This window comes from Hevea brasiliensis, chromosome 16 (genome assembly GCF_030052815.1).
Source record: "Hevea brasiliensis isolate MT/VB/25A 57/8 chromosome 16, ASM3005281v1, whole genome shotgun sequence".
NCBI lineage: Eukaryota > Viridiplantae > Streptophyta > Magnoliopsida > Malpighiales > Euphorbiaceae > Hevea > Hevea brasiliensis.
The window spans coordinates 41,767,282-41,784,367 of record NC_079508.1 but is presented as its reverse complement, the minus strand read 5'-3'; the positions used below and the strand labels follow the sequence as shown (position 1 = coordinate 41,784,367).

The 17,086-nt window shown below is 28.8% G+C and overlaps 1 pseudogene; it reads left to right on the top strand.

The window, feature by feature from the left end:
* The first annotated feature begins 847 nt into the window (after positions 1–847).
* Positions 848–4,496, top strand: LOC131174617 (probable LRR receptor-like serine/threonine-protein kinase At3g47570; annotated as a pseudogene).
* Positions 4,497–17,086: the final 12,590 nt, after the last annotated feature.

Genomic DNA, 17,086 nt, shown 5'->3' with positions numbered 1-17,086 from the left:
TTTTTTTTATCTTTACTTTCTTGCATTTTGTTCTTAGATATGGTGTGTTAGTTCTTCATAGTCGAGGATTTGGTTTGTCTCCATCATAAATGGGGCGGTTTTTTTTTTCCTGATAGATGTGTAGTTGCTGGAGCATATATTTTGTAGATGTTGACATTATTCTATTGAAGTCTTGTAGTATGACCTGTTTTTCTAATTGAATTAGTGTTTCAAATTCTTTTCCTTCATCATACGTAATTAATTCCTAAATAATAAAGTCAGGTATAGAAGATTTAAAGAATCGTTCAGCCATTTTTAAACTCTATTTGTTTTGTCGTGATCTCTATCTTAAATTTCACTTAAGAGTTATGAACTTTATTATGCTTTATTTATTATGAACGTTTATTTCATATTTAGTATTCAGGAGAGAGTTCCTGGTGTATTATTTATATCAATTTGAATTTGATTAATAAAATTCTAATATATCTATTTGAAAAAAAAAACTATGGGATTTACAAGATTATATCACGTGTCCGTCATGTGACCCAATTAAAAGCGGAGATACGCCTACCCTTTTTTTTTTTCCCCGAAGGGAGATACGCCCACCATATCCCGCGAAAATTTTCACCGAGTATTTATAGGTCCAAAAAGAAAGCACATTGTTTAAATCTTACCTACATATAACAATGTCCAACAAACAAATGAAAGAAATTGCCACTGGGCCCTCAATCCTTCCTCGTAATCATGACCTCTTTACTCATCATTCGTGGTATGTCCCCGTGGTACATGTATCATTCGTGTGTGAATATATATATATGAGCTACACTTACGGCAACATCCGTCTATTGTTTTCCTGGAAAAAGAAAATATGGTAAAGTGGCTGTCTTTCTACATTGACATCTTGTGCTGGTTCTTGTACTTCGCCAATCCTTCCACTTGCTTGGGAAATGTCACTGATCGGCATGCATTGTTATCTTTCAAACAAGCTATAAAACGAGACCCTTTTCAAGACTTGAGTTCTTGGAATGATTCTTTGCACTACTGCGATTGGCGTGTAGTCGTCGACATCCGGCAGAGTCATAGCCTTGATCCTCAGATCACGAGGCTTGGTGGGATCTCTATCGCCTCACATAGGAAACCTTTCCTTTCTTAGGGTCCTCAACTTTCAAAACAATACCTTCCATGGCGAAATCCCACAAGAGATTGATCGTCTTCAACGCTTGCGATATCTCATACTCTCCAGCAATTCATTTGGTGGGAATATACAAGCAAACTTGTCTCATTGCTCCAAACTTGTGTACCTTGATCTCATCGACAACAAGCTCATCGGAAATATACCTACTGAGTTAGGCTCTTTACAAAAACTTGGTGCTCTGGGCTTGGGAACAAATAATCTGACAAAAAGTATTCCTCCCTCTATAGGTAATCGCTCATGTCTTTACCAAATCTCTCTACGAGCAAATAGTTTGCAAGGACAAATTCCTGAAGAACTTTCGTGACTTGGGAGGCTAATATATGTGTTATTTGCAGAAAACAATCTAACTGGTGAGATTCCTCATGGTCTCTATAACATCTCCAGTATTGAGATATTTAACATGTACCTTAATCAATTACATGGAAGAATCCCCTCCTCATGGTCTCTATAACATCTACAGTATTGAGATATTTAACATGTACCTTAATCAATTACATGGAAGAATCCCCTCTGATATAGGCCTCATTCTTCCTAATTTGTCTTCCTTTGTACTTGCATATAACAATTTTACTGGGTCAATACCTGTTACGCTATCTAATGCTTCTGGTCTTGAACAAATTGTTCTGCTCTCTAATCATTTTACTGGTTCAATTCCAAAAGATCTTGGAATGCTGCCCTATCTTCACCATGTGTTACTTGCGATCAATCAGCTTCAGGATGACTTAAGTTTCATTGATTCTTTAACTCATTGTTCCAGTTTAGAACAAACCACTGTTGAAAGGAATTTTCTCAATGGATCTATTCCCAAATCCATAGCCAATCTCTCAAAAGACATGTGGATCCTGGATCTGCAAGAAAATCAGTTGCAAGGTACCATTCCCCTGGGTCTTGAAAACATTGTCAATTTGAGATTCTTGCAGCTCGGTTGGAATTTTCTCTCCGGCCCTGTTCTTATTGATTTCGGGAAATTTCAACAATTGCAGTATTTGACTTTGTCTTAAAACAACTTCAGGGGAACTATCCCATCTTCACTTGGTAATTTAACTTTCCTTAGTGTTCTTTACATGAGATTCAACAATTTCCATGGAACCATATCTCCGAGTCTTGGCAGTCTTCCTGGCTTGATCGAGTTAGATCTCCGTGACAATAGTCTCAATGGTTCAATACCCCCAGAAATTATGGGCCTCTCTCTGTCTGTTGGATTATATTTATCTAACAATCAACTTTCTGGTCCTATTCCATCAGAAGTAGGTATCCTTCAAAGCCTACTACAGTTGGATCCATCCGACAATAGATTATCTGGTACGATTCTAAGCTCTATTGGAAAGTGTTCTAATCTAGAACTGCTTTACCTGGAGGGTAACTCATTTGTCGGAGAGATACCTCAGGTTTTTAGTTCTTTGCAGGGTTTTAGAGAGCTGGATATTTCGCGCAATAATCTTTCAGGGAAAATTCCAGATTCTATAGCTGCGCTTGATGGGTTGAACTTTTTTAATCTGTCCTTTAATAGGCTTGAAGGAGAAATTTAAAAACATGGAATCTTTTTGAATTTAAGTGCAGTTTCATTGTTGGGAAACAATCATCTCTGCGGAAGCATCGCAGATTTCAAGCTTCCTCCTTGCCTCCTCCCGAAATCCAACAAGAAAAAGCCCTCCTCTTCACTAATGGTATCAATCTCAGTGGTTGGTGCTGCATTATTTTTACTATTGTTGGTGGGTTCCTCAATTTTCTGGCACAGGAAAAGATTGTCTGGAAGGAAAACAATTTCCATGCCATCATTCAATCTCCCATTTTTGAGAATATCCTATGCAGAACTCTTCAAAGCCAGAGATGGATTCTCTACGTCCAATATAATTGGTGCTGGTAGCTATAGTTCTGTCTACAAAGGAGTTCTTGAACCAACAGGAACAGAAATAGCGGTGAAAGTGCTAAACCTGCTTCGGGGAGAAGCATCACATAGTTTCATGTCAGAATGCAAAGTTCTTAGAACCATTAGGCACAGAAATCTCATGAAGCTACTGAGTGCCTATTCTAGCATTGATTTCAAGGGAATGATCTCAGATCTCTGATTTATGTATTCATGCCTAATGGTAGCTTGGATAAATGGTTGCACCCTGGCAATGCATGGGAAGGTGGGCAACAAATAGTTCCAGAAAATCTAAAAGTAATGCAGAGGCTGAACATTGCCATTGATATTGCTTCTGCAATAGAGTATCTTCATAATGGTTGTCCATCCACAATCATCCGCGGTGATCTCCAGCCAAGTAATGTTCTTCTAGATAATGAGATGACAGCCCGTCTTGGAGATTTCGGATTGGCGAAGATTGTCTATGCAATTTCTAGTGGGCCTGATCAGTATCGAAGCAGTACTTCTGCAGCAATCAAGGGAACTATCGGCTATGTTGCTCCTGGTACATTTTGCATTTCCATGTTTTTATCTTTCAAAAAGGGAAAATGAATATGGATTTTAATGAAAGTGGAATTCAATTTAAAAGGTATTATTTACTAATTTTAATAGAATTTGACTCTACCATAACTAATTTTATAGAATTAAAGATAAATAATTCTCAATAAATCGTCATCAGAGTCAAGCATGCCAAGTGTAAATTTACTATTTCATAAAGTTTTCTAATTTTCATTTCTTCCAAAATCACCTTACGAAGGAGTAATTTCTAAGAGAACCCTAAATTTAATTTGTTACTTGATAAATTATTATGATCAAAAGTGGTTACACAACTTTACCCAGCCAACAAAGTTAAATTTAATGTGATTTGCAATTTTTTTTTTCTTTCATAATTGATTTTTCCAGACTTCATAATCTTAGATATGACTCTAATACCAGTGAACTAAAGCTCATCGGTAATATGATTTGCAAGCTTTGACAATATTAGCTGTAAAGAAATAAGCAACAAATGCCATTGTTCATAAATGTTAATTGTATGAGGTTATTCTATTTGTTGAGTACGGCGTAGGTGACACGGTTTTTAAAGAAGGAGACATATATAGCTATGGAATTTTGTTGTTGGAGATGTTTACAGGGAAGAAACCAACCGATGATTCGTTTAAAGATGGACTAAATCTTCATGTTTATGTTGAGAGATCTTTGCCATACAAAGTAATGGAAGTTGTTGATCGGAGGATTGATCTATCAAATGATGGAAGAGAAGGCTTATTAAACTGTTTGGTCTTAGTGATGAGAATTGGAGTTGCATGCGCTGTGGAACTTCCAACAGAGAGAGTGAAGATGGTAGATGTAATCAGGGAATTGCAGAATATCAAAGCCGCTTTTCAACATGGGCAAGAGAGAATGAATCCCCATTGAAATGAAGGCCCAAGCACCTCCCACATGCAGTAGCCTTGTTTTTATAGGGTTTTTTTTTTATTTGTTAATTAAGCGAAGTTTAAATTTGTAACTAAATAAAGAAATAAATTCAATCTTTACAATAATTAGATAATATTATATTGATGTTAACAGAATTGGATAACGAAAAATAATTCATATATCTAATTAATAGGTTTGGAATTAAGATTTAGTTATTGTTGCTATGTTTATAATATTCAGAACTCCAATATAAATATTTATATATTTAGAGAGTCCATTATAGAAATTTAGATATATGACACATGAAAATCAATGCTAGTGAGTGCTTTCACTAAACGGAATGACAAATGATACGAATTAAAAGTTAATATATATATATATATATATATATATATATATATATATATATATATATATATATATTCTTATAATATTGAATTGTGTATTATATAAATATAAATTATTACATATAAATTTTAGAAACTAATATATAATAGCTATTTTGATTTAAAGATATAAATTAAATTGATAAAATATTTAAACTGATTAAATAGTAAAAGGCACAATTCATATGATAGTAATTTTTATTTAATGTACTTTTTGATTTCATGAATTTTTTGTAAGTTAGTCTGATTGATGATTGATGATTACTACAAGAAGAGTTGTTCATCTTTCTACAATATCATTAAAAAACAAAGCAACAAATCATATAAAGCCTAAATCCTAATCCATATAAAACTTTTAATAGAAAAAGCAAAAATATTCAAAAATTAAGATATACATTCGGTACATATATACCTTCTATTTAAAAATATGGCACCACCTTTCTAAAATTGAACAATAATTGATTTTTTATATTTAAAAGAGTATTATTTTTTAATACTTTTCGTATATATAATAATGATGTAAATACCACGTCATTAATAGTAATTTTAATATATAAAATATCTTTAAAAATAAATTAAATAATAATTATATATTAAAACTATTTAGGAAATAAAAAAAATTTAAAGTTGATATTTCTTTTTTTTTTTTTTTAATTTAAAAGCTAGTGGATAGTTAACTATCCAAATTAAAAAAAATTAACTCTTTTAAATTGTCAAGGCTTTGATTTTCAACATTTTGAGTTGATGAATAATTAATTTTAAATAATAATAAAAAAAAGAAGTAGTTACAATTCCCGATTAGCAACAGTTACTATTGTAATATGGTTCAAGAAAAGGATTATATATTTATAATTTTAATTGGTTAGTAGATGTAGTTGTTATCAATTTTTTAAATTAGTACAAAATTAATAAAATTAAAAGATCAATTAATTAAAATTAAAAATAAATGTAAACATTTAAATTTTTACTCATTATAATTATAACATATAAATTTTCACAACATAGTTCCTTAAGAGATTGATCAAATTTTCATAAAAATTTATATTTTTTAATAATTAAACTTTAATTAATAAAATTATTATTATTTTTAAGAAAATTTGAATTAAAAAATTATACATTTTGAAATCTTGATAATTATTTTGGTAAGAAGATATTATATTTAGAAAATAATTTTTACTTTATTTATAATATTTTATTTATTTAGTTAAATACCCAAAGTCAACTTGATGTTGCATTACCTTTAACAATTAGGCATCTTTAAAAAAAAATTAATCATTAATTTCTCACAAAAATTTAAATTTTTAATCTTCATAAATAGATGTCAAGATTATTTAGATTTGAAAAGTTAAATTAATTAAGGAGTTATATATTACAACTATTTATGAAATAAAAAAAATTATTATTGACCTTTTCCCCTTTTCTTTTAAAAAATTTAAAATTAGTTAACATAATTTAATTTTGAAATTCGTAGATTGTTAACTATCTAAATTAAAGATAATTAACTCTTTTAAATTGTCAAAATTTTGATTTTCAACATAATTAATACTTTTTTATTACTTAAATTTAAAAGGTTAAATTAATTAAGAGTAAAATTTGGATTATATTTAAAAAATTAAATTAAATAATAATTATATATTACAACAATTTAGTAAATATAGAAATAATTTACCATTACTTAGAGTTGAAAAGTCAAAATTAATTTAGAAGTGATATTTGGATTTTTAATTGGATAAAAGTAAATGATTGTTATTGCTATTTTTTTACAAAGTTTGGATAAAAAAATTTTATGTTTTGAAATTTTGATAATTATTTTAGTGAGGAAACATTATATTTGGAAAGTAATTTTACTTTACTTATAATATTTTTTTATTTAGTAAAATATCCAAAGTCACGCTGATGATGCATTAACAGAATTGAGGGGTTAAATTAATTCAGAGTAAAATTTGGATTATATTTAAAAAATTAAATAAAATAATTATTATATATTATAATCATTTAAGAAATATGAAATAATTGTTATTAATAAAATTAAATAATAATTATATATTATAATTATTTAGAAAATATTAAAATAATTATCATCAATAAATTCAATTAAAATTTACCACTTGGCATAATTGTAATTTACTTGAATCCTATGTGACAATATATATATATGAGAGAATAAGTCTAATCATTATCGGCATGAAACCAAAACATACATAGATATTAGTAAATAACAAAAAGAGAAATTTAAAAGATCAAATTAATTAAGGGGTAATATAAAATAAAAAAATTTATTGTTGATCTTTCTCTTTTTTCTTTTAAAAAATTTAAAATTAGTTAACACAATTTAATGTTAAAATTAGTATATAGTTAACTACCTAGATTAAAGATAATTAACTCTTTTAAACTGTCAAAAATTTGATTTTTAACATAATTAATATTTTTTTATTACTTAAATTTAAAAAGTTAAATTAAGTAAGAGTAAAATTTGGATTATATTTAGAAAGTCAAATTAAATAATAATTATATATTACAACAGTTTAGAAAATATAAAAAAAATTTACCATGATTTAGAGTTGAAATGTCAAAATCAATTTAGGAGTGATATTTGGATTTTTAATTGGATAAAAGTAAATGATTGTTTTTTTTATTTTTATTTTTACAAAGTTTCGATAAAAAAAATTGCACATTTTGAAATTTTGATAATTATTTTAGTAAAGAAACATTATATTTGAAAAGTAATTTTTTTACTTTACATATAATATTTTGTTTATTTAGTAAAATATCCAAAGTGATGTTGCATCACCAAAATTTGAGAGGTTAAATTAATTAATAAGTAAAATTTTCACTGTATTTAGAAAATTAAATTAAATTAAATAACAATTTTATATTATAATAATTTAGGAAATTTTAAAATAATTGCCATCAATAAATTCAATCAAAATTTACCACTTGACATAATTGTAATTATTTGAAATCCTATGTGACAAAATATATATATATATATATATATATATATATATATTAGCCAACCAACAAATACAAATATTTTAAAGGAAAATAAATCTAATCATTATCTGCATAAAAACCAAAACACACATATATATTAGTGGGAAATAAAAAAAAAAAAAAAAAAAAAAAGAAGAGATGGGGAGTCACTACTAATGAGAAGATGACACGGGAAGTGGCAAAGTTTGACCCACTCTACTTGTTAATCTAACTTGAATCTACCCAATCCAAAGTAACATGTAATTCATTTCAGCTTGCATAAACCTCAAACTTACCTGAACTCAAATGATTCACAAAATTAGGGTTCAATACAATAATCCTTACAATCCAATTCGAAGTTTACTAGTTTACCTATTTGGATTGACTTGAACGATTTGAATTTTAATGTAAATTGATTTGCAAATTATAAATTGACCAAAAACTAATAAAAAATCATTTGTGTATGGTGATACAATGGATAACATAAACCAATCCACAACTTAAGATGACCTAATCCAAACTCATTTGAAAAAGGCAAGATTATGATCCACAACCTGAAATAATTCAAACCAAGTCGATTCATCCTATTCGCCACCTCTATATACTAGTAGCCACCTAAAGCAAAGAAAAGAGGGGGAGTTGTGAAAAATGGTCAAAGGATAAAGAAGATGAAGAATTTTAAAGGGAAAGGGGAGCCTCTCTCTCTCTCACTCTTTTAAAGTCTCATACATTCTATCAATACTGATTTGCTCAAATCAATGTAATAAGGTGTTAAACAAAGTGATCAACCAAATTAAAAATGCAAATAAATAACATCAAATAGAATTTATTTATATAGTTAGATTTAGAAAACATAGTAAGCATGATCATTTTTGTAGTAACACCAAAGCACATAAAACTATGTCATTTTTAGTGAAGGAAGCAAATTTATATGAACAAAAAAAATTACTATTTAGTTCATGTATTTAACAAAATTAAGTACTTAATCCTCCTATATAAAAATAAAAATTACACTATTTAGTTTTCCCATTTTTGCCCATTAAACTGTTTAGTTCCCATCATCAAATTTTTCTATTGCTCAATGTCAGTCAAACTTCTATTTAGTCCCTCTATTTTAGCAAAACTAGTTAATTCGTTCATACATTTTAAAAATATATTAATTAGTCTTTGTAATTTGGTTTTGTTAACTCTTTAGTCCTTCTAATTATTTTGTTGCACCCAAATTATCCTGACCACCTCCTTATTTTTCTTTCACTATGTTTTCCCCCCTCTACATCAACACCCTTTCCCTTTCATTCTCTCTCTACTTTTCATCTTTTGATGGAAATTGGTACAAGTTGTTTGCATAAAAAAGTTTATGAGTTCTCATAGATTTCTAAGTAATCAAGGCAATATTCCAAGAAAATTGTTTTCCAAAATAGAAAACACAAAAATAATGCCAAGAAGTTAAATGAAAGTACTTGAACAATTAAAAAAATGTAAAATTTGCATTTTTATTCAGGAATATATTTTTTAAAATATTGTGTTTTTTAAAATACAGGGACCGACTAATTAGTTTCACTAAAATAGAAGGACTAAATAATAGTTTGAGTAGCATTAAAATTCTTTGACTAATAGTAAATTTGATGGAGGAACTAAAGAATTTAATAAAAACAAAATATAAGGATTAAATAATATATTTTTTAGAAAATCTGCACTGTGCGCCTTGGTGATTACTAGCATCTTTTTGGGTTTTCATTGAATAGTTCAGAAACCTATCACACATTAATTGATTAGATAATTTACAGTATTGCAAAGTGGCAATTTATAAAAAAAAAATAGTGTATTTTCAAAATATAGGAACTAAATATTTAATTTCATTAAAATAAATGGATTAAATAATAGTTTTCCTAATTTGTATTATTCACATATCAAGCAAACATAACGTCAAAATCCTAAACAGTGCAAGGTAAGAAATCTTGAAAGAGCTTTTTTTGGCCTATTTGATGAAAACATTTTGGTGAAAATTCTAAATATTGTCTATTTTCATATCCATAAATGAACATTATTGTCTTTTTATATAAAAATTTGAATTTCAAATTATTGATAAAAACATAAAGGTAGGAGTAATTTTTGAGAGGCTAAAGTGTTAGGGTAGCCCATGAATTTTTTTTTTTTTCATTTGATTTCATTTAAGACTTAACTTTTTGCGAATGCTAACTTCATAAATAAAATTTTACTCTAATTAAGCCTTCTACATTTTATTCTAGCTCAATTAATTAGTCCTAATCTAGTATATTTCATTGCTCCCTTTGAGTGGAACCAACAAAATCAATAAATTATTTTCTAAAATCAAAAGAAATTCCAATTTCTTTCTTCTTTGTATTACTTCAACAAACCCAGTAAAATTAGGTTATAATTTCTCTTGAAAAGTTAAAATTGAAGCTTTAATATTGCAATCGTAGTAGCAATCATTTGTGCTTATGGGTAGACCCACCGACCCATCCTAGTCTAGTCTAGCATAGCCAGATAAATCAACTACTTAATCACTCTTGAAATGCACATGTTTAATTCTTTATTGAAGCTCCAAAGCGATATAAGGAAAACCCTTAATGTAAAAAAAAAAAGTTTACAAAAAGGTACAAATGTCGTGAAATCCCTACTTTACCCTTAAACCATTTTGACTCCAAATTGATTTGTTTTCCCTCCAAAACCATTTCCCTCCAAAATACAACCAATTATAGCTCTCCTCTTCCTTGACCAATCAACTCTCACCAATCTCTTAATCAATTATAGCTTTCCTCTTATTTGACCAATCAACTCTTACTAATACCTCAACCAATCATAGCCCTCATCTTCTTTGACCAATGAGTTCTCACCAATATCTTAACCAATCATAGCCCTCCTCTTCTTTGACTAATCAGCTCACACCGATCTCTCAACTAATCATAGCCCTCTTTTTCTTTGACTAATCACATCCCACCAAAATTTCAACTAATCAATAATTTTTACCAATCTCTCAACTAATCATAGGCAACTAAAAATTCAACCAATCATGTCTAACCACACAAATAATCTAACCAATAAGAACTGATTTCATATAGTGTTATTAGAACTGGACCACACTGGCTAGTCAGTTCAATTTAAGCTAGAATCAAACCAATGATTTGTTTAGTTTTGACCAGTTTGGTTTAAGCTTCATACTCTTTATTTAGCAAACTAGAGTTGACATGTTTGAACCCGCCGACTCTCAACTAATCATAGCCACCAAAAATTTAAACCAATCATTCCTAAATGCACTAAAAATTCAATCAATCACAATTGATTTCATACAATATTGTTAGAACTAGATCAAATTGGTTGGTTAGCTCAATTTAAGCTAGAATCGAACCAATGATTGGTTAGTTTGATTGGTTTACTTCAAACTTTAAACCCTTTATTTAGCAAATCGAAGTTGATCCATTCGAACTAGTTGGGTAATCGATGAACCAATTAGATTATAAATCAAGTAACATGATCAATTAGATCATTATCAATTAGGTCAATTAATCAAATAACTTTAATCAATTACATCATAATTAATTAGATTAATTAATCAAGTAACTATTATTCAATTAGATCTTAAATCAAGTAACTATGATCAATTATATATTAATAAAGTACTATCGGGTAATTTATCAAATAATCAATCAATTTATCATAATTAATTAGATAATAAATTAAGTAAGTATGATCAATTAGATCCTAATCAAGTACAATTAGGTATTTTATCAATTAATCAAGTAGATTATAATCAATTAGATCATAAATCAAGTAATTATGGTAATTTACATCATAATCAAGTACTATTGGGTAATTTATCAATTAATCAAATAGATCATAAATTAAGTAATTATGATCAATTAGATCACAATCAAGTATAATCGCATATTTTATCAATTAATCAAGTTGATCATGATCAATTAGATCATAAATCAAGTAACTATGATCAATTAGATCATAATCAAGTATATCATAATCAATTAGGTCACAAATTAAGTAACCATGATCAAATAAATCATAATCAACTATAATAAGGTATTTTATATATTAATCAAGTAGATCATAAATAATTCTATCATAAATCAAGTAACTATGATCAATTAGATGATAATCAAGTATAATCGAGTATTTTATAAATTAATCAAGTAGTTCATAATCAATTAGATCATAAATTAAGTAACTATAATTAATTAGATCATAATTAAGTATAATAGGATATTTATAAATTAATTAAGTAGATCATAATGAATTAAATCATAGATCAAGTAATTATGATTAATTAGAACATACTGAAGTGGAATAGAGTATTTTATTAATTAATCAATTAGATCATAAATCAAGTAACTATAATCAATTATATCACAATCAAGTATAATTAGATATTTTATTAATTAATCAATTAGATATAACTATAATTAATTAGATCATAATCAAGTTCAATAGGGTATTTTATTAATTAATCAAGTAGATCATAAATCAAGTAACTATGATCAATTATATCATAATTAAGTACAATTAGATATTTTATCAATTAATCAAGTAGATTATAATCAATTAGATCATAAATCGAGTAATGATAATTAATTAGATCACAATCAAGTTCAATAGGGTATTTTATTAATTAATTAAGTAGATCATAATCAATTAGATCATAAATAAAGTAACTATGATCAATTAGATTATAATCAAGTATAATCGCGTATTTTATTTATTAATCAAGTTGATCATAATCAATAAGATTCTAAATCAAGTAACTAAGATCAATTATATCATAATCAAGTATATCATAATCAATTAGGTCATAAATCAAGTAACTATGATCAATTAAATTATAATAAAGTACAATAGGGTATTTTATAAATTAATCAAGTAAATCATAATCAATTATATCATAAATCAAGTAACTATAATCAATTAGATTATAAATTAAGTACAATAAGATATTTTATAAATTAATCAAGTAGATCATAAATTAAGTAACTATAATCAATTGGATCATAATCAAGTTCAATAGGGTATTTTATTAATTAATCAAATAGATTATAATTATTTAGATCATAAATCAAGTAACTATTATTAATTAGATCATAATCAAGTTCAATAAAGTATTTTATCTATTAACAATTAGATCATAAATCAAGTAAATATGATAAATTATATCATAATCAATTTTATTAGTTAATCAATAATATAGGGGTGAGTATTATTCGGTTCAGACTGAAATAACTGATGAACCAGATTATTTCAAAAATTCAATTTGGTTTTCGTAGAAATTTGGTTCGATTCAATTTTGATTTTTGAACTAACCAATTAATCATAGCCCTCCTATTCTTTGATCAATTAGCTTCACGTCTCAATCTCTCTAATCTCTCAACCAATCACGTCCCACCGAACCTTCAACTAATCAATAGCTCCTACTAATCTCTCAACCAATAATATCCCACTAAAAATTTAACCAATTATGTCTAACATTTCTAAAAATTAAACCAATCAGAATTGATTTCATATTTTTTCATTCAAATTATATTTTTATCTCTTAGAAAAAAAAATAAAGAAAAACACATTTCCTTTGTTGTTGGTTTAGGGTAGAAAGAAAATTATTCATGTTCTTCCATTCTAATATAACGTCATAGCAATATTGTCCAAGATTTTATGCTATAGTAAGTGAATCTTATGATATTTATTAAGGAAAACGGAGGTTGAGAATGAGAGAACGCAAAGAGAGCTCTATGATATATTAGGAATAAGAGATTATGACAGCTTGTTCGATGAAAACTCTCTCAGCGATGAACCTTCCAATGGACTCAATAACACACCTTTACATGGTGATGAAGAAGACATGGTTGAAGAATCTCAATCGGGTATTGATGGCCAACGTTCAAATATTCATAATGATGAACTTGCTTATAATGTGGAGGAAGGTCCAAAAACTGGGATGCATTTTCCTACTATGGACGATTTGGTAAATTTCTACAAGCATCATGCCAGATTGAAAGGATTTTCAATTGTGATAAGATCAACTTCTAAAGGCAATGGTTTAGTCCCTAAATATGTGCTAATTACTTGTGATAAGGAAAACAAACCACATGGTGGTCAATCAACTAACTGGGTGAATTGTACTATAAGAATAAATGCTTCTTTGAAAAAAAATGGCTTATGGGTTATTGGATGAATTGTAAGGAACCATATCCACCAATTGGATCCATCTATGTTAAGGCTTATGAGTCATCACAGGGGTTTGTCTAACGATGTGAAAAGATCACTGGAGCCTAATGATATAATTGGAATAAGGCCTTCTAAAAGCATTAAATTGCTAAAAGTACAATTCGATAGTTTAGAAAAGATGGGATGTTTGCCTAAAGACTGCAAAAATTTTATTGATAGGAGGAGAAGGTTACGACTAGATGATGAAGATGCTGAGTCCATCTGAAAGCTCTTTTGTAGGTTGCAAGTAATATAAAGTAGTTTCTTCTACAAGATCGATGTTGATTAGGAATGCAGGCTTAGAAATATGTTATGGATTCATCCACGAGGTAGAGCTGCGTATGAGGAATTCCATGATGTTATATGCTTTGATACAACTTACCTTGTGAATTGATACTAGATGCCTTTTCTAAATTTTGTTGGTGTTAATCACCATGGCCAATCTATTCTATTAGGTTGTGCCTTAGTTTCCCATGAGGATGTAGAGACTTTCAAGTGGGTTTTCTCAATTTGGCTCTCAACAATGGGAGACATTCATCCCCATGTAATTCTCACTGATCAATGTGAAAGCATCAGAGCTACTATCAGGGAAGTCATGCCTAAAACAAGACATAAATTCTGTTTATAGCATATCCTTAGAAAATTGTTAGAGAAGTTTAAGGGTATGGAAGATTTTACAAATGCAACCGATGAGTTTAAGGCTTTAATATTCGACAGTATGATGATTGAGATGTTTGAAAGAAATTGGAACGAGTTCTTGACCAAGTATAAACTAAAAAATAATGAATGGTTGATGAAGCCTTATTTTGACAAGGAGAGTTGGTACCCATTTATCTCAAACACATGTTTTGGGTGGGAATGATGTCTACCTAAAGAAGTGAAGGCATGCATACTTACTTCGATGGTTACATTAATTCAAGAAGAACATTGAAGTAATTCAACAAATAATATGAGATAGCCATATGTGGGAAGACTGAGAAGGAGTTGCTTTTAGAGTTCATATCTAAAAACAGGGTTGTTATCTACACATCTTAGTTTGGATGGGAAGACAGTTTCAACGTGCCTTCACTCATGAAATGTTCAAGTTGGTTCAAGAGCAGATTAAGCACTTGTGGTGCTGTGATGTCATATGAGGATGAAGAAAGCAATGAGCATGAGACGCAGAAATATAATATAATGGAGAGGTGCATAATCAATGATTGGTACCACAAGGAGTTTGTCTACCAAATTGAATCTAGAGAAAATGAGTAATATTTCAGTTGCAATTATAGAAGATTCGATTCAAGTGAAATACTTTGTTGCCACATCTTGAAAGTGATCGTTATAAAAGGCATTGAGATAATTAATGAAATATATTTAACTAGGAGGTGAAGAAAAGATATGCACTGTCCATATATTAGAAAGTTTTTTGCTAGAGGCTATCCAACAATGACAGAGGAATATAAGAAATACCATAAACTTGAGGGAGATTTTGAGCAAATAACTAAAATTGTTATTGACAACATGCAAAAGATGGAATATGTTAAGAGGTAGCTTCGAGTTTTGAAGGGGAATTTATCATAACGGAATGATGAATTGTTAGCTTTTGCAGTAGGCTTAGAAAATGCTGGCATTGCAAATTCAAACAGTTCAGTTGCTATTTTGAATCCAAATCAGGCTTGTAGCCACGACGAGCCATTAAGCAATTAATTCCTATCAAGATATGAATTGAATGGAGGAAGCAACCATGGCAGAACTAGAGGCAGAAGAGGTCGATGTGGACGTGGCACGAGCGTAGTTGGTAGAGAGTGAATGACAAACATCATCACACAAAATAACAGTGATCATGATATAATAATATAATTCCCATGTTAATTATAATTGGATAGCTAATAAGGTGTTTTTCAATTTTCTTTTATAGGCATTTCATTAATAAGGAATTGTAATTTTTCATTTTTATTTCTTTGACAGGAAAATACAAATGGTCATCATGGTACCTCAATAAAAAGCAATGGAGATGGAATCCAAATGAGCCAACATCAAAGTGTTGCACATATTGGCAGTGATTTTAGCTTTAAAAATTTGAATTTGACCCTATAAAGCTAATGATGTCCGAAATTGGATTTTATTTTAGTGTATTTTTTTTATTATTGGTTTGAATCCTAAATAATAAAACTTCTAGTCCATTTCTAGCCATCTAATATTACTGCATTGTTTAATTGGCATATGATAGCTTCAATTTTTAGCTATTATAGCTAGCTAACAACTCATCCACTTGTACAAGTGCAACAACAAACTTGTAAACAAATATCTCTCAATTCTTGCCCATCATAACAAATCTTGCAACAATTATCTAAAGACATGCTAAGCAAATACAATCTACTAAAATTGCACTATATCAGACTTATTAAAAGCTACACATGCAGCTTAACAGAGAAAACTGGTGGTATAATAATTGTAGCAAAGATATTAGAGTGGGTAGCCTTTAAAAGAGAGACATAGAACACACCATGAGCAACTTGTCCAATGTGCTCCAAAATTTTGTATGGTCACTAGTATCTAGGATTCAATTTACAATTAGACCATGAAATTGAATGCTACATAATCATTAATTTAAAATTGTCTCTTAGTATAGTGCATATAACAAAGTTAAATTGACCAAACAATAGCAAACAAATATATTTCAATCTGAATGACATTTAGAAACTTGACATTAGCATATACCAATGTTTCTTAAAAAAAAAAAATACAAATTAATTAACATTACTATACAACCATCATCACAAAAGTCTTTCTGTAACACCCCCGTTTGCATAGCCTGGTATATTTCACTGTTCCGGTGACCGGTGTCGGTCCGGACAAGTAATGGGATTAGGGCCACACTTAAGACAATTTGAGAAGCCATAAACACAAATAATTAGTAATGTTTAATTAGTTAACTATAAATAAGAAAAACAGAACATAAGAGGTTAAACGAGCCGAGAGTCACAGCGATGAGTGACCTCCTGAACGCATCTGAAGTCATTT